Source organism: Equus asinus, chromosome 3 (assembly GCF_041296235.1).
Source record: "Equus asinus isolate D_3611 breed Donkey chromosome 3, EquAss-T2T_v2, whole genome shotgun sequence".
Taxonomy (NCBI): Eukaryota; Metazoa; Chordata; class Mammalia; order Perissodactyla; family Equidae; genus Equus; species Equus asinus.
In genome coordinates, this window is record NC_091792.1 from 100,791,953 (window position 1) to 100,810,834 (window position 18,882).

The window sequence follows — 18,882 nt, forward strand, 5'->3', positions numbered from 1 at the left end:
CAGGCATCTTCCGTTTTACAGAATGAAATGCAAATCTTTATTGTGTGAGTGTCACCTTAAAGTTTAAGGGTAAAAAGAAAAAAGAAAGCCCACATATTTTTACTTCAGGGTGTTCTGAACAAAATCCACAGAAAGAAAGAGAGAAAAAAAGAACACTTCTTTTCAGGAAGGTGGTAGGGGAGAGCATGCATGTTTCTTGTTTTAACCAAATACCTTCTTTATGTAAGTTTCTCTCTTAAATCACAAGTCCTACAGCAAGAAGTATGGAGATACTAGGAAAAGCCAGCTTTATTAACCTAGTTAGTTATTTCTTTTGGCATAAGTTTGTTTGGTTAGACTTGGGTTATTCTTGGAACCAAAGGAAAACAAGCATGTTGAGGTTTTAGTCAACAAACATTATGACATCTAACTAGTGGAATGTTTTTAAGTAAAATAGCTTTCACTTTCAAACCCTATGAAATAAGGACATTTCTGCCTATTAAATGTTAATTTTTTATGGCACATAGCATAAACTCATCATCATACTGAAATTAGCAGTGTGTCATCAGAAATATGAAAAGGGTGTGCACATGCCAAGTGATATGACTCTTTTGGCACAGCATGGTATATTCAGCTTTCAGACACTTTGAGGAGACATAGTTTGGCGCCTATTAGTAGTAGTTTTGTTATAACAATCTCCCTGAATTTAGATGATTTTTGTTTGTATGTCTGTCACTTTTAACTCAAAAACATAAGAGTCATAGTAGCCCTCTCAGAAGTGGTCCTTTCTTGCTCATTTCAGTTTTGTGTTTATTTCTAATTACTAAGGTATGACTGTATTTTCTTTCAAGCTTTCAATGGTTACATGTACCACATTTGTTTAATTGGTTACCTTAACACACAATTGGCTCACCCTTGATATGTCAAACAATTGCTTTGCTTCTTATGAACAGGCTTAGTTTCCTGCTACTTGTTTCAATCTTGATGCAGTAAGTGATGCAGTAGTCTGGGTGTGTATTTATTCCGAAACTGTACTGTCCTTTCTTTGTGCTTAACTTGCTAAAAATATATTTGCTTACCTGTGAAATTCCTGAGCGGTGCTCTGCCAACTTTTGGGGGGGAGGCGTTTGGATTGCTGTGTTACTGCACACTGGATCTGGAATTGTTCAGTGTTGTGAGTGGCAAATTTCTTAAACACCAGCAGCACTGAGAAGTGCACTATGGGCATTCGTACAGTTGTCCAAATGCAAGCAATTCTTTCATCTAGGAGAAACTGAGGAATAGAATTCATTGGAGTACTTGGAATATTTCGAGGAGGATAAACGTTTCAGCTTTGGTTTTTGTCATCTCTGGAGTTGGGTGGTATGGAGGGAGTTTTTTTTTTTTTTTTTTAAGAGAGAGTGTGAATGTATTTTTTCTCTCTGAAAGGGCCAGGGTGTTGGTTGAATACACCATGGATTAATTTATATCTTATGTTATGATTTCTTTCAACCATAAAACAAGTGCCAACTAATTGTCCATGAGACGATCTATTCTTCCACTCAGTTTAACCATTTGAATGGGGGGGGGGGGGTTCATTTATTTTCATTACTTGGCGTTAAATTAATAATGCATTAGTTTGCGTACATTTGAGTCATTCTGTGGCCTATAAAGTGTTTTTGTAACTAATTTAATGGTTGGAAAGCAAAGCACATGAGTTTAAAACTGAGCAAGATGTTTTGGTAATTTTTCCCCTGAATACTTGGTAGTTTCTACTGATACTATTCCAAAACAAATTCTACTGTTTTAGAGTGTGTATTTACTTTGCTTTTGTCCTAAGAAAAAGCCAAGCACTAAATCAATTTGTTATTGTGTTCCAATAATCAGTTTAAAATCTAAGATTTTCTTTCTTTTTTTTAAATTAGAAGATTTAATGAAGTGCCATGTAATTATAGCTTACTAGTGTTTAATGTTTAATAGACTGGTTCTGTGGTGTTCTAATCATTTAACACTCTGTCATCCCTGGAGGAAGTGATTCTACTCATATTGAACACATTCTCTCTGACAAAATCACCAGCTGCTTTATTTTTCTATTTATTACAGTTAAACAGTTGATGAGGTCTGAATCTTGACCAAACTGCTCAGCTGAGATGTTTTTCACTATAAACACTGTACAAAATGTGCGTGCAAAAGGACACAGTTGGGTGGTAGTATTTTTTCATTAATGTGAACATTGACTAAACAAAGCAGTCCTGCCTTTTAAATCTTGTGGCAGCTCAGAAGGGAGGTGCTTAAGAACCTTAACTACTATGTCAGATGACAAAATACTTTTTTCCATTTTGGAGATTGGGTACTGCTCACACATGATGTATAGGGCTAAATATATGCTTGTTTCCTTGCACCTGTGTACTTCCCCTTCTCTCCCTCCCTTTCCTTCCCCTGTAGGCAATAAATGGCCATTTTGCAACTGCATACCTTTGTCTTGGTTTTTTACTCTTTAAGTGTGCAGTATAAGAGTCTGCTTTTAGGTCCGTACATCTCTTGGAAAGGGAAGTAGGGGGCCAAGGTAATTCAGGCAAAAAATTACAAATTCATGCTATGTTTTTTTTTCTGGTGAAAATTACATTACTATTTAAACAATACTTTGTTTAGAATAGGCTTGGAGATTAGTCATAGTTACGGGACTTGCTTTGGCTGAAGAAATCTGAGCAGAGGGACATGTGACACTTCTCAGTAGGGCTTTAAGAGCCAGTGTGCAATTTGCCATATTCCTTTTTCTTGCCCTGGTGATTATGGAAATGTATATTGAGATTGAACCTTTCATCCTAGATCGTTGAGAACATAGGTGAACAGAGCTCCTGTGCTGTCTTACATAGGACGTGTAATGTGAGAGAGAAGCAATTGCCAAATATCAGTGTCTTAATACAATAAATGTTTGTTATTATGGTGTAATCTAACTCATCCTGACAGATAAACAGCCATCAGACAGATCTGCTGAGTTACCAGTATTGACCAATCTCAATGGGTGGATTTGCCAAGACCTAGAGTAAATTTATTCAACAAACATTCAAGTGTCTACTATGAACAAGGTGTTTTGGAGGACACAAAGATGGACAGGCTCCCCATCCTCCAAGAATTCACATTCCAAACCCTTTTCTATTTATGACACAGGAGAAAATATTGAAGTGTTTTAGTCAGATTAAAGATATCTTAAATCTCAGAATCTTGGAACGGGGACGGAAAGGGCACACAAGTGAAATAGGAATTCTGAAACCTATGGTTAGGGATATTCAGCTGAAAAATGGTTTTAAGATATAGTGTGATTGGGATCAGATTATTCTTGAAGAGAGACAAACAAAAAACTGAGCTGTCCAACTTAATAAATGCTTAGGGAAGATAAAGGCAGATTATTTTGGGACAGATTGCTAACATCAACAAATTTCTAAGCTGAAAGCTCAGTGCCTACTGATTTGTCCTATGTACCAAGGATCTTATGTGAGCCTGTCGCTGACCCTGAGAACTTCCTCTTACACAGGCCTTGATGTTGGCCAACCTTTAGGAAGTCCACCAAAAATAAAATCACCTCTGAAGTGGATCTTGAAGGGACCAGGTTTTAGGATACTGCCTTATTAAGAAAGCATTCCTAGGATAGGGCAATCAAGGCATTTACCACATGTCCTTGCATTCCATCATGTGGCCTTGGACAAAATGCCATTCTTATTGGCAAAATGAATGTAAGAAACTAAATCTCATGAAATGGTTCTCTTAAAAAGCAGACACAAAGGTATGTATGTAGTTTATGTGGAGAAATGATCCTAAGAAAGAGTAGGAGTCTAGGAAGAATGAAATAGGAAAGGAGGGAAAGCCAAGTCAAGGGTGCATTATTGAGCTGATCGCCTCTGTGGGCAACTGGGGCATAAACCTGCTGACTCTGAGGAGCTGAATACAGTGCACCTCAAAATTGTGTTCACGAGGGATGAAAGAGGAGAGAATTTACGTAGGGGCTCCCATCTCCCATGAAGCCAAGGTTACTCCATGGGCATTAATTCCTTTCCCTATTGATTTTTGTGCATGTATCAAATTCACTTAAGCAGATTCCCACAGATGTCCATTACAATAATAATGGATAAATGGGGTGGCGGTAAGGTATAGAAAGAAACATTTGGTGAGGCAAAGTGCTATTAAATTAGACTTGCATGCAACTGGTTGCCGTGGCAATGGTGAGAGTAAGGAAGTGAACTGAGAGGATATGAGGCAGAGCACGAGAGGAGTCTGACGTAGTGTACCCCTTGTACCACTAAGATCTGTTTGGACCCACTGTTAAATCCATTTCATCACAGCCTTCTAGGTCATAACAGACTGTAATCTCAACAAAATATAGAGGAATAGTGGAAAAAGGTACAGTCTATTGTTGCAACTGGTTCTGCTACCATTAATGTTTGTCATCTTCCCTCTTCCGTCATGTATTCCAGATTTTGCTCAGCTTTGCACCAGCACATCAGTGGGTCTAGGTTGCTTCCTAAGGTTGGGTGATGCGGACCTTCATCCTAACAAGATGTTTTATGCTTGTTGGGCTGTGGTTGCTAATTTGCCCACTCATTCCTGGGTGTGAAAGAACCAAGAGCTGCCCAGTGAATCCCTTGGGGTCCAGACACTTCTTCCTGCATCCCATTGTGTAGCAGCAACCCTACCTTCTCATGTCACTATGATGAATCTTTGCTTGTACACCAGCATCGTGAGCCCCAAATGACCCCTTCCTGGGAGCAGCCTACATCCACCGTGTGTATATAAAGGCCCAATATTAGTCCACCTCAGCAACTCTGAAGGGGCATCCCATCTTCAGAGTTCCCCAGGTTACCTTTGTTGGGACTTCATTGTGATGCAGCTACTCCCTTGGTCCAGTTCTGATTCATCTCACAGAGTTTGTTTCTGAGAGCACTCACTAATAAGTTTCTTGCACACTAATCTCCATCTCAGAGTATGCCTCCCAAGGAACACAAGCTGCCACACCAAGTTTCAGGGAGTCATGCCAGCAGCATATTAGGATTGCCTCCAGGACTCCTTGCTAAGACTTTAAATCCTGAATCACTAGAGTGTGTCACCATGTCAATGAATTGTTCTTTATGCGGTCTTATAAAGGCCTCTCTGATATAGCACTTTAAAGATCCACTTCTGCATGTTTCTCCAGTGCTTGGTCAAAGTGTTAGCTCAGGTCTTAGAATTCTTTGGGTGTGAAAGCTGTTTTCTTCTGCGGTAGGTGCTGTGATGTTATCATAGTTATTGATCTCAAGTTCAATGAGAGGAGGCATGGGTGGACCTTAAGGAGAAGAAGCATCTTTTTATGAGGGACCTGCTATAAGTGAGAATTTTGCAAGTTATTCAGGCAAAGGGAGGTTTCTTTTCTCTAATGAGGGAGAGCGCCCTGAGAGTTCAAGGATATCTGGGGATCCAGGCTTCTCTGGTTTTTCTACCCAACTGTCCCCATCCTAGGTTTTAGAGTCTTAATATGAATGCACAACCTTGATGCCTACGCCTGTTTTCATTGTGGCCCTGCTACTATTATGCAAATCCTGGGCCTGATCTTTAGCACTGTTTGCCCCATGGCTGCTGAAATCTTGGTCATTGAACACTGTTCTGGATATATCTGACTTTCACAGCATGTCTTGAGTTATGGTTGGCTAATCTGAGCTTGTCATTTTCTTTTTTCAAGGTATCTAAAGTCAGTTTTGAGAATCAGACAACCCCATAATCTTTATGCTTACCATTGCGCCGTGCTGTTTAAGTGCTACTGCTTCTCGTGTAAGCTGATGCTTCCCTTCCACCTGTGCTTCAAATCCAGCACCGGTGAAAGTGTACCTGGGTCATAACCAGCAACGGAGTGACTAGAAAGTGATCCAGGTCCAGAATCCCATCTTGAGCATTGGCTTTCTTGGGCTACTTCTAGTACTGGCTGTCTTAGCCTAAGTTCCCCTAAAGGGCAGAGCCTGAGAGATCTTCCTTGCAGGTAGTTTGTTTTGGGATGTGATCTCAAGAAACAAGAGTGGGGACTGGGAAGAGTCAAACAGGGAAGGAAGACAAGCCAATTCAGTGGTGAGTTCCTGAGCTCATCATCTCTGTGTGCAACTGAGGCTTGATCCTACCAGGAACCCTTTGAGGAGCCATATAAAACACACCTGAGAACAGCCACCTGAGGAGTGGAAGAGAAAAAGACCCTCGTGGTCAAAGGTCACTTACCTGGATGTTAGCTCTCTCATACATCAGGCTTAGCTTTTATCTTCAAATATGACAGGGTGAGGATCTTGAACTTTTGTTGAAGCAAATCAAGAAAATATACTTAAAATTACAACAGCAAATGATAAAGTTCTTATTAAAATAAATTGAAGCATATTCCTGTGTGTTCTAAGCATATTATATATACATGTATTCCTTCTTATTTGTGGATCATGGCAAATATGTAAATTAGTATAGAAACTAGAATTTACTGTTATTGGGTTTATTATGTGCCAGGTACTATTTATATGCTTTTTATATACATTAACTCATTTAATCTTCACAACATCCCAATAAAATATGTACTGTAATTCTCTTAATTTTCCAGGTGAGGAAACTGAGGCCCAGAAAGGTTAGTAACCTGAGATCTGTGTGATCTCGGGCATGAGTTGGTGCAGGAAACGGGAAAGGTCTCTGCAGCAGGTCCAGGCTAGAGTGCAAGTGGCTTTCCCATTGGGCCAGGGGACCCTGCAGACCTCTAGTTTTAGAGGTCCAGCTGCTGTTACATAGTGGGAGCAGGGAAGAATGTATTTGTCACCCAGGGAAACACTTGGGTGACTCTTGGTATTTCCTTGCCCCGTTTTGCTGTTAAATTGACAAGTGCAAGAATCATGGCCTGAAAAGGGCATGGTAATCAGGTTCTAGGTTATCCCACTAAATCAGCTGCCAAGATCAGCAGAAGTGCCAGCTGAGGGTGAGTGGATAATGGAGGAGGGAGATGGAGTGTCAACTGTGGCTGTAGAAACAGCTGCAACGGAAGAGGCTGTAGTTCATCTCACTAACCTTTCCCTTGTAAGAGTCGGGGTGGGTGTGGGGGATGGAGAGGCTTTCAGAATGTTTTATACAAAACAAGTGACTCTGAGTGGCTCACGGTGGTGTGACGTGCTGCTCTGATTCCGCTCTTCAGGACTGAAACAATTATTCTCTCATCTCCTGGGAGTGGGGTCTCCACTGAGACCCTTTCTGAGAATTATCCTAGGCTGAGGAGGCACAGGTCAGGCTCCATTCTGGGACGGGATGCCTATCTGCAGCCAAGGACTGGTGAATGTGAGGTTATTAAGGCTTAGCCCCTTCACATCAATGTGTGACAATTCTGAAGGGACGTGCCAGCCCCCATGGGAATAGCTAAGGCCTTTGTTGTGACTGCATTGTTTTCTTCAATTCCCAAGTTTGATCCTGAGCACTCTCCCAAAAACTTCATGAATGCCAATCTCCATCTCAAAATCTGTTTCCTGGGGTGTCCACATGGTAAGTAATTATACTAGTGCTCCTGGATCATAGAAATCTTGCTTCAGAAAACTTTAGTACTTGGCATATGAAATAAATTTCTAGTATGTTTGTATATATATGTATATGTGGGTATATATTTCATAAGTATATACTAAACACTTAAAACCATACAGAGCAGAAATAAACGTGTAGGCCTTATTTGAAAGGTCAGTGTAGATGAAATGGTGCAATTTATGGGAATTTGTGGTCTCTTCCTCTGAATTAGGTTTAGATGTATCAATAATAAAGGATTGCATTAGTTAGGATTCAGTTGAAAAAATAGAAGCTACTCTATTTCAATCAACATGACTATCATATAGGGAATGAGTTAAATGGTGTAGGAAAAAACAGTCAAACAGTGGATGGTGAAGCAAACCAGAGATTCGCAACATGTAACACCCACTACAATCTTGAAGCCACTGGAAATCTGGAGGAGTTGGGATTACTTATCTGGAGCTAGAAGCATGGCAGGGGCTGCCTGCGGGAGGTGCTGTCACGAAGGGAGGGGCTGTCTTTTGTGGGCTGGGATCACAAAGACTCAGAGTCCGATGGAAATGCTACCTGTAGCCGTAAAAGGAGAAAGACCCTGGTTTCCCACCATCCCTTCTCCCCAGTTTCCCCCTCTGTCTTTCATTGGCTGAACCTAACTAGAAGTGACTGGAAACTGTTGCTTCCTATGGTACATTCAGAATACAGGAACCATGGGGAATGCATGTGGGAACAAGCAAGCAAATCATTAGCATACACTGCCGTTTTTACTAAGCATTTGTTCTCACATTCTAACCATTTTTTTTTTTCTTTTTAAGCACTTTATTTGCATCATTTTTTTATTGCGGTAAAAAACACAACATAAAATTTACTGTCTTAACCATTTTTAAGTGTTCAGTTCAGTAGTGTTAAGTACATTCATATTGTTGTGCAATAGATCTCTAGAGCTTTTTCGTCTTGCAAAACTGAAACCATACTCACTGAGCAACAACTTACCATTTCCCCCTCCCTAAAGTGTCTGTCCACTGCCATTCTACTTTCTGTTCCTATAAGTTTGACTACTTTAGAGACCTCATGTGAGTGGAATGCAGTATTTGTCTTTTTGTGACTGGCTTATTTCACTTAGTATAATGTCGTCCAGGTTCATCCATGTTGTAGCATGTGTCAGAATATTCCAGAATGAATAATATTCCATTGTATGTCTATACCACATTTTGCTTATCCATTTGTTGGTGGATGCTTGGATTGCTTCCATATTTTAACTCTTGTGAATAATGCTGCTATGAACATGGGGCAAGAATAATCTCTTTGAGACCCTGTTTTCAATTCTTTGGGTCTATAACCAGAAGCGGAATAGCTGAAACATATGATAATTCTATTTTTGATTTTTTGAGGAACCGTTATGCTATTTTCTACAGTGGCAGTACCATTTTACATTCCCACCAACAGGCACAAGGGTTCCAGTTTCTCTACATCCTAACCAACACGTTATTTTCTGGGTTTTTTGATAGCCATCCTAATGGATATGAGGCAACGGTATCTCATTGTAGTTTTGATTTGCGTTTCCCCAGTTGTGATGTTGAGCATCTTTTCATGAGCTTATTGGCCATTTGTATATCTTCTTTGGAGAAATGTCTGTTCAGGTCCTTTGCCCATTTTAGATTGGGTTGTTTATTTTGTTGTTTTGAATTTTACCAGTTCTCTGTATATCCTGGATATGAATTCCTTATCAGATATGTGATTTGCAAATATTTTCTCTCATTCTGTGGATTGCCTTCTTATTCTATTGGTATTATCCTCTGATGCACAAAAGTTGTCCATTTTGATGAAGTCCAATTTTTCTACTTTTTCTTTTGTTTCTTGTGCCTTTGGTGTAATATCTAAGAAATCACTGACAAATCCAAGGTTGTGAAGCTTTTGCCTTATGTTTTCTTTTAAAAGTTTTGTAGGTTTTAGGTCTTACATTTAGGTCTCTGATTCATTTTGAGTTAATTTTTGTATATGGTGTTAGGTAAAGGTCCAGCTTCATTCTTTTGTATGTGGATATCCAGTGTTGCCAGCATTATTTGTTGGAGAGACTGTCCTTTCCCCACTGAATGGTGTTGGCACCCCTGTTAAAAATCGTTTGACCATATATGTGAGGGTTTGTTTCTGGGCTCTCTTTTCTGTTTCAATGGCATATATGTCTATTTTTATGCCAGTACCACAGTGTTTTGATTACTGCAGATTTGTAGTAAGTTTTGAAATCAGGAAGTGTAAGTCCTCCAGCTTTGTTCTTTTTCTTTGAAGTTGTTTTGGTTATTTGGGGCCCTTGGGTTCTATATAAATTTTAGGATGAATTTTTCTCTTTATGCAAAAAAGATCATGGAGATTTTGATAGGGATTGCATTAAATCTGTAGATAACTTTGAGTAGTATGGACATCTTAATATTAAGTCTTCCAATCCATAAATATCTTTCCATTTTTTGATGTCTTATTTCTTTCAGCAGTGCTTTATAGAAGTCTTTCACCTCCTTAGTTAATTCCTAAATATTTTATTCTTTTCTATGCTAGTGTAAATGGAATTGTTTTCATAATTTCCTTTTCAGATTGTTGATTGTGAGTGTATACCGATGCAACTTATTTTTGTGTGTTGATTTTGTACCCTTTTATGTTGCTGAATTCATTTATTAGTTCTAATAGTTTTTTTGTGTGGAATCTTTAGAGTTTTCTACACATAAGGTTATCATCTGCAAATAGAGATAATTTTATGTTCTCCTTTCCAATTTAGATGCCTTTTATTTCTTTTTCTTGCCTAGTTGCTCTGGCTAGAACTTCCATTACTATGTTGACTAGAAGTGGTGAAAGTGAGTGTTCCTCCCTTGTTCCTGATCTTAAAGGAAAAGCTTTCAGTCTTTTGCCATTGAGTATAATGTTCGCTTTGGGTTTTTCATATATGGATTTTATTATGTAGAGGTAGTTTCCTTCTATTTCTAGTTTGTTGAGTGCTTTTATCATGAAATGGTGTTGAATTTTGTCAAATACTTTTTCTGCATCAATTGAGATGATCATGTGGGCTTTTTTCCCCCTTCTTCCTATTAATGTGGGTTTTACCTTAATTTTTGTATGTTGAATCATTTTTTCATTCTTGGAGTAAATTCCACTTTGTTATGGTGTACAATCCTTTTAATATGCTTCTGAATTCTGTTTGCTAGTATTTTGTTGGGTATTTTTGCCTCAGTGTTTATAGGGAATATTGGTCTATTTATAGTTTTCTTTTTTTTTAGTGTCTTTGTCCAGCTTTGATATCAGGGTAATTCTGCCTCATAAAATGAGTTTGGAAGTGCTTCCTTCTCTTCAATTTTTGGAAGAATTGGTTTAATTTGTCAATTCTTTGAGAAGAATTGGTTTAATTCTTCTTCAAATGTTTGGTAGAATTCACCAGTGAGGCCATTGGGTCCAGGACTTTTCTTTGTTGGGAGATTTTTTGATTACTGATTCAGTCTCCTTACTAGTATTAGCTCTATTCAAATTTTCTATTTCTTTGTGATTTAGTCTTGGTAAGCTTTGTGTCTCTAGGAATTTGTCCATTTAATCTAGGTTATCCAATTTGTTGGTGTATAGTTCATAGTATTCTCTTATAATCCTTTTATTCCTGTAGAATCAGTAATAATGTCCCCACTTTCATTGCTGATTTTAGTAATTTGAGTCTTCTCTCATTTATTCTTAGTCCATCTAGTATGTTGATTTTTGTTGATGTTTTCAAAGAACCAACTTTTGGTTTCATTGATTTTCTCTATTGTTTTTCTATTTTCTATTTCATTTATTGCTACTCTAATCTTTTTTATTTTCTTCCTTCTGCTCACTTTGGGTTTAGTTTGTTCTTTTTCTAGTTCCTTAAATTGTAAAGTTAGGTTGTTGATTTGAGATTTCTTTTTATTTGATGTAAACATTTATAGCTATAAATTTTCCTCTTAGTTCTGCTTTTGCTGTATCCCTTAGGTTTTGGTATGTTGTGTTTTCATTTTCATTTGTCTCTGAGTATTTTCTAATATCCCTTGTGATTTCTTCTTTCATCCATTGGTGGTTAAAAACATTTTCTTTAATTTCCACAAGTTTGTGCATTTTCTAGTTTTACTTCTATTGTTGATTTAAGTTCATCCTATTGTTGTTGGAGAAGACAGTTTGTATGATGTCTATATTGGCCCACTGCCTTCTGGCCTCCAAAGTTTCAGATGAGAAATCTGTTGATAATCTTACTGAGGATCTCTTTTACGTGATAAGGTGCTTCTTTCTTACTGCTTTCAAGATTCTCTCTTTGTCTTTATCTTTTGAAAGTCTCATTATAATGTGTCTCAGTGTGGGTCTCTTTGAGTTAATCTTTCTTGGAGTTTATTGAGCTTCTTGGATGTTTATATTTATGTCTTTTATCAAATTTGGGAAGTTTTCAGTCATTATTTGTTCGTATATTCTGTCTGCCCCTTTCTCTCTCTCTTCTCTTTCCGGTACTCCCACAAGGCATATGTTGATCTGCTTGATGCTATCCCACAGATCCCTTAGGTTTTGTTCATGTTTATTCAGTCTTTTTTTTTCCTGTTTCTTAGCCTTGATAATTTCCATTATCCTATCTTCAAGTTTACTGATTCTTTCTTCTGCTTGCTCAAATCTTCCTGTGAATCCCTCTAGTGACTTTTTCATTTCAGTTATTGCACTTTTCAGCTCCAGAATTTCTTTTCGTTTTCTTTTCTGGTTTTCTAGCTATTTATTGATATTTTCACTTTGTTTGAACATTACTTTCTTTACTTTTTCTACATTTTCCTTTAGTTTTTTGAGCATCTTTAAGACAGTTGCGATTTTTAAAAAAACTATATATTTAAAGGTAATAATGTAATTCTGGAAATAAAACTCTCCCCTTCCCCAGGGTTGCTGGGTTTTTAAAAATTATGTTTGTTTTTTTGATTCTTATAGGCTGTCTCTGTGCCAAGGATCAGCCTGAGGTGTAAACTTAAGGTCTAATTAGGTCTTTTCTAAGCCTGTGCCTTTCCCTCAGCATGTGTGGTCACTTTCTAATTTTACCTGTAAACGCAGTTGCTTTTCAATGTCTTAGTCTTTAATGGGAAAAAAAAGAAAAATGAAGGGGGCAGGGCCCAAGCCCTTTACATTTCCTGGAAGTCACTTCAGCCAGAGGGGAGGGGCTTGCAACAGTGAGGGGAGGTGCAACAGCATTGGCTGCCTGTTTCTTTGCACTGTGTAATCAGAAGCAGCAATTAGCAATCAGAGCACAGATCCTCAATATTTGGAGGACTGGGTCTTTTTTGCCCACTCTGGCTCCTGCAAGCTGTGTACAGGCTGCGCTAGGGATAGGTGCACAAATGCCTAACATGTAGCTGGGAGTGGGGTAGTTGCTACTGTGCTAAGAGCTGACATTGACCAAAATTAATCACAATTTACCTTCTAAGCCTTTCCCTGAAGTTACAAGTCTTTAACAGACTCCAGACTTCTGAAATAGTTACATCAGAGAGACTCTACCAGTGCAATTGTTTTCTAGGTAGGGAGACAGATTCCTGGTACTTTCTACTCTACCATCATCCCAGAATCCTGCTCCACTTCTAATCATTTTTAACTTCAATACAACCACAGCCTAATGCTTCTACACAACATTATGCAACTATCCTTTATCTGAATATGCTCATGTCACCAATGCGTTTCTTAATACTGTGGTGAAAGGAATGTCTTCTGGGCCCTTCAAGGTGAAGGTATAGATGGGGCTAGCTAAGTTTGCACATTATGAATCCACTCTAAATTCCCATCTCTAGGATATCCCAGATTCCTTTTCCTATGCTGTGCTACCTAGTGTGGTAGCCACTAGCCTCATGTGGTTATTGAGCACTTGAAATGATAATTTTAAAAAAATACACTGGGTTAAAATATGGATACTAGAAAATTAGAAATTATATATGTGGCTCACATTATATTTTTATCTGGATAGTACTGTTCTTCAGTGTGTCAAGCAAGTTCTGCCATCTCTACTTCACACATTTTTGGACTTATTTTAGTAACCTAGTAGGTGGTTAATGCATTTTGTTACCCAATCACCCTAAAATCCATATGTTTAAATCATAACCCCCAAAGATGATAATATTAAGATGTGGTACCTTTGGGAGGTGCTTAAGCTGTAAGAGTGGATCCCTCATGAATGGAATTAGTGCCTTATAAAAGAGACTCCAGAGGGATCCTTTGCACTTTCTACCATGTGGAGACACAGCAAGAAGGTGCCGGCTATGAATCAAGAAGAGGGCCCTCACCAGAAAGTGTTCATGCTGGTGCCTTGATCTTGGACTTCTAGCCTCCAGAACTGTGAAAAATAAATTTCTGTTGTTTATAAGCTACCAGTCTGTGGTATTTTATTATAGGAGCTGGAACAGACTAAGACATATTCCCATACATGTTACCCAGATTTCTTGCAGTACAAATTCACAAAATTCTACAACTCCTTTGATGTATTTGTTATCTTTTATAGAGCAGCTCCTGCACTTTTCCATCTGGGCTGTGTTGGCATAGAACTCTTGTTATGAGACTAGAGACAATGATGGGTGGTTAGAATGGGTTCTGCAGAGAATAAGCATTTTCTTCTCAGGCAACTGCCATAAGAGAAGTCATGTAAAGGTTTTTATGCATGTGAAGGTTGGTTGCCCCAGGTGGGATGTTAAATTGACAAGAGGAGAACTGCTTCTTCCAGCTAGGTAGGTTCAGGGAGTGGAGAGTTCAGAGTTCGCAGCTCATCTCTGTCTGCCCAAATGTTACCATCCAAAGTCCCAGGGAAATGCTTCTTTCCATATAGGGCCCTTACCTTAGCATAAAATATCTGATAGGACTATACATTTAACTAATGTTGCAACTTTGCAACCTGTATTATCAAGTCTTGGGCCTGATTCTCAGCCATGTCTGTCCTTTGGCTATAGGACTATGGAATGTGGCTACATAGCTTAAGGTTTTGTATTAAAAGTTCAAGGTCTTAGTTTTCTTCTTTGTGTATACTCTTCAGGACTGTCTGACAACACAATCCCAGAGTTCCATGTTGAGTGTCAGTTTCCTGTGACCATTCCTCATACCAAGAGCTGTATTAGTAAGGGGCCATTCAGAAAAACAGAAACCACTCTGCATATCACAAACAGAAGAAATTTAGTACAGGGGATTGGTTACACATGTAATAGAAGAAACCAATTAAGAAGATATTGAGGCAATCCTGAAATTAGGAAAAGCAGGAAACTGCTACCACCATTTGGATGGATGGAGTGTAGAGAGGACAAGGTGCTACAAGAGCCTAGAAGCTGAGCCATCTAGTAGGAACTGGAACCTCTTAGTGGCTGTCTTATGAGATCTGAAATACATAGGAGCAATTATCCCATGGGACCCAGTGTCATGGAGGAAACACAGCCACTGCCAGAGATGCCACCAAAGCAGAGAAAGGGAGGGCGAAATACCCTGGTTTCTTCTCTTCTCCCACTATCAAGTGATTCCATAAGGCTTCCCACTCTCCAAACCTACTCAGACACCATTTCAAAGGAGCCTGGGAAATGTAGACCCTGAGATACAGGCAGAACTAGGGAAGAATGGGAATGAATCTGAGAGCAAGCAAGCAAATTACCAGCACAATAAGATATCTCATTCTTGTAATTATGTATACACTTGGTGCTGTGGGTGGATTCATAAAGATGATATGGTACAGCCTTTGCTTCAGAAAAGCTTGCAAATATATGGCTATATTTATATGTCATTAGTAGTAACACCATGAATGCCAGATGAATCTTGTGTAATCCTAACATTATTTCCTGGTAGGGTTACCTACATATTTCTTCATATAGAAGAAATCATCATAGATATCATAGTTTGAGAGGCATGAAATTACTTAAAGTAGCAAGCTTTGAAATAAGATTCCACCTAAGTACTTTCCTTATTCTGACTACTTTATTCAAAAATCTTCCATGTAGTCGAGAGAATAAGAAAACTCAGAGAACAGCATAATCTTCCCTCCTATGAGCTTGACATTCCTTAGTAATTTGCAACTACATAGCCAAGTTGATTTGTCTAAATTTAGTAGACCACAAATGATGTATGAAAATGAGGTATTAAACATATAGAGAGGAAGTAATATGGAGAATCCTGCTTAGAGATAGTCATTTCTGCTGGAACTTTAATCTTTATTTTTAGTATTTCCATATCTATAAGATATTCTCTGGAGGAAAAAGGGAACCTCCTTCTTTTGTTTTGAGGGTCATATTCTAAGCCAAAATACTCTTGCCAAACTTTTTTTCTTATGCTCTTAATAGTTTGTGAACTGTATCTTCCAAAAATCAGATAAATTTAGAAAGTTTACATTCTATACCAAGGTTTCAAAACAAAACAACAGACTTGATGTTTGAATGTATGAATTCTCTACCCTGTGATCAGGAAGTTAGATTCAGGCATTGACCCAATGATCCATGGAACATTTTCCTTCTTTTTTTTTATCCCCCAGTGGAAGCAAGAAGGATTTGCTAGAGAGGCTGACAGCATGAGAATGTGCTACTTCTTTTAACCCTCGAGATTGGGTTTCTCCTCAGCACAACTGGCCAAGCAGTTGTTTCTAAAGAGTCTTGGATGCTATCCACATGGCCAGGTGCTCAGTTTTACACAGTAATACCTTCTAATAGAACAAGGACAGATCTTTGGTAATCACCATAAACATCTGACTGTGCAAACTTACCACTTCCACACCATATGACACTCAATACTAAACTCAATGAGAAGAAGGCAAAAGATGAATGTTTCTCTACTATCCTGTTGCAGGCCAGCCCATATGCATAGTTTTGAGGGGAAAAAAAAAAGGCATAGAGCCATTAGGAAATGCATAGGGTAAGTTAGGGAGGTGAGAGGATACCAAAATTATGTTCTTTTCGCAACTTCCCATTTTTGGAGGATGCAGCAGTTTTTTTCCTCTTTGCACAGTACCCTCAATAAATGTTTGTTAAATAAATTCATTAAAGAAGACTTAGAAATATGATAGCTCTTCAAATATTTGAAAATTGTTATTCTATGGGAGGGGAATTAATTATTGGGCCTCTCGTTAATAGCCACTCTTTGTTCTTAGTTTCCCTTCCTTTAAAGATGCACAGAACAATAAATGGGAAAGTTTTAAAATTATTAGAAGTGTTTAAAAGTTGACCACATGGAGACTTCCTTGCTACTACTTCTGGAAGCACCATAGGAGAAAATATGGTTTTGGTAGGCAGTCAGGCTAGATGGTCACTAATTGGCCACCCAACTCTGGCATTTAGAATCTTCAATTTTTATTATCGTTCAGATGGTTATGTTCATGTTTGTTAATAAAAATGTCTTCAAAGTATGCAAAAAATTAAAATATAACTGGGACATAAGGAAATGCAATGGCCAATTTATTTAGCATAATTGAAAAATAGTGCAACTCAACTGAACATGATTAAGTCTCTTTAACTTTGTAGAAAGTTCATTTGATTTTATTACCCTCTCATCTTGAAAGAGAAGATGGGAAATAAATTTGACAGTGAAGGAAAGGGAGGAGTCTACTCTTGTTCTTTGTATTCCTCATGGCTCACTCACTCTTTAAACTATTTGGACCTGGAGAGAAGGAGTTAGTGGAGTAGTGAATTCAGAAGCCCAAATTTGGCCAACTCCTAGGCATCAAATCAATGACCTTGGTCCTCATTTTCCTCCACCTTTCTGTTGCATTCAATCATGATAAGCATTCATTTCTTCTGAAAAAATTTCCATTCTCTTGGCCTTTGTGAACCTTCAGAAGAGTTGAAAAAGACTCAGGAAAAATCATTTCTTCCCTATCTGTCTTACTCCTTTTCTTTCTCTCTTCACTACCCTTGATTTATTCCAAGCATCAGCCCTACTTTCTTCCTTTCCTTTTCATGATTACATCCATCATTCCCATTTAGATGACTCCCTAATGTCTATCTCCACCCTAATCTCTTTATTTTTAGTCCTCTATTTATGACTGCCTCTTTGGAAATTCTTGGGCACACCTAATTTCATTATATTCTGAATTAAATGAATCTTTCCATCATTAGCCCTGTTCCTCCTCTTGGTTTCTTAGGTAGGGTGAGTAAAAGATTCCAGTCAAGATTAGTCTATGGGTTGGGGAGTGATGGAAAGAAAGATGTCAGTCAGATATACTGCAGACATATGATCAGTAGGACTTGATAAGTAATATCCTTCTCTTCTCCATTTTATTAAGTTCAGATTCATTATTGCTAATTTAAGTTGTACAAAGGTCATTGATAGTCTCTTTATTTACTGTTCTGTTTTCTAGTTTTATTTGTAAGAGACTTTTAGAAATTCAATACTAAACTCAGTCTGTCAACTTTGTTTTTGCTTTAGGCTCTTAAGTTTCTCAGATTCGACTTCTTCCATTTTGCGGATGTTTTGCAACTTAATCTCCACACTTAGTGGGTGGTGATGTCCGTGCATGGTATAATAGACTAAAGGCAATGAAAAACTAACTAATCAAGTGTGGGAATTCATAACAATGGAAAACTTATCCAGGACTTAATTGAATCTATACTTCCTTCTACCTTTCCTCTGTGTACTTCCTCCTCAAATTCCAAGCCTCAGTGGATGGGCTTTGTTACTGGCCTATACCCATCCTCTCTTTTTCTCTAATGTTTTCTGGGTGTATTCTTCTGACCTGATCACATTCTGAATAAAAACAGAATGACTGGAAGTGGCTCATTTTCTGACAGGGCTGAATTCTGTTTTTAATGCCTGCTGTCTTAATACATATTAAAGAAGCTCCTCCAAGTAGATGCCATTGTCTATCTGTGGAAATACTCAGCTGTCTGGAGGGACAAGTGTTATGTCATGTGGGCTCTCAGTGTCTATTCCTCTATCCTGAAAACAAATGCCAGAGAGAGAAATAAGAAATCCTTTCAGCTATATGCCAAAGGCCTGAACGTGACTTATATTACAGTTTTTAAAAGCATTATAATAATTATTTACCTATTTGCCAGAATTAGGCAATTACTATACAAAAAATTCTGATCTTGACTGTCTAAAACTGCAGTGATGGGACTGTCATCTTCCCATAGAACTATGTACTCCTGGGCCACCAGTTTTTCTCGGTTGGCAGTGCCCTGCGTCTTTTCAGGGACACAAGGAGGAGAGTCTTGGTGAAAAGTCGAAGTGGGAGAAATGTTGTTCTGCTTGTCTATGCTGCTTATCTGTGACTCAGAGAGGTGCCAAGGAGAGGGCCTGCGATGACTTTGGGAAGAAAGAGAAGAAAACAGAAAAATGAAAGGGTTGATTTTTATGGTAGTGGTGTTGAAGAATTGGTAGAAGAAAGAGTTCCAGGAACTGGTGGAAGCAGTAAAAATGGTTTATCCCACCTGTTGGCTG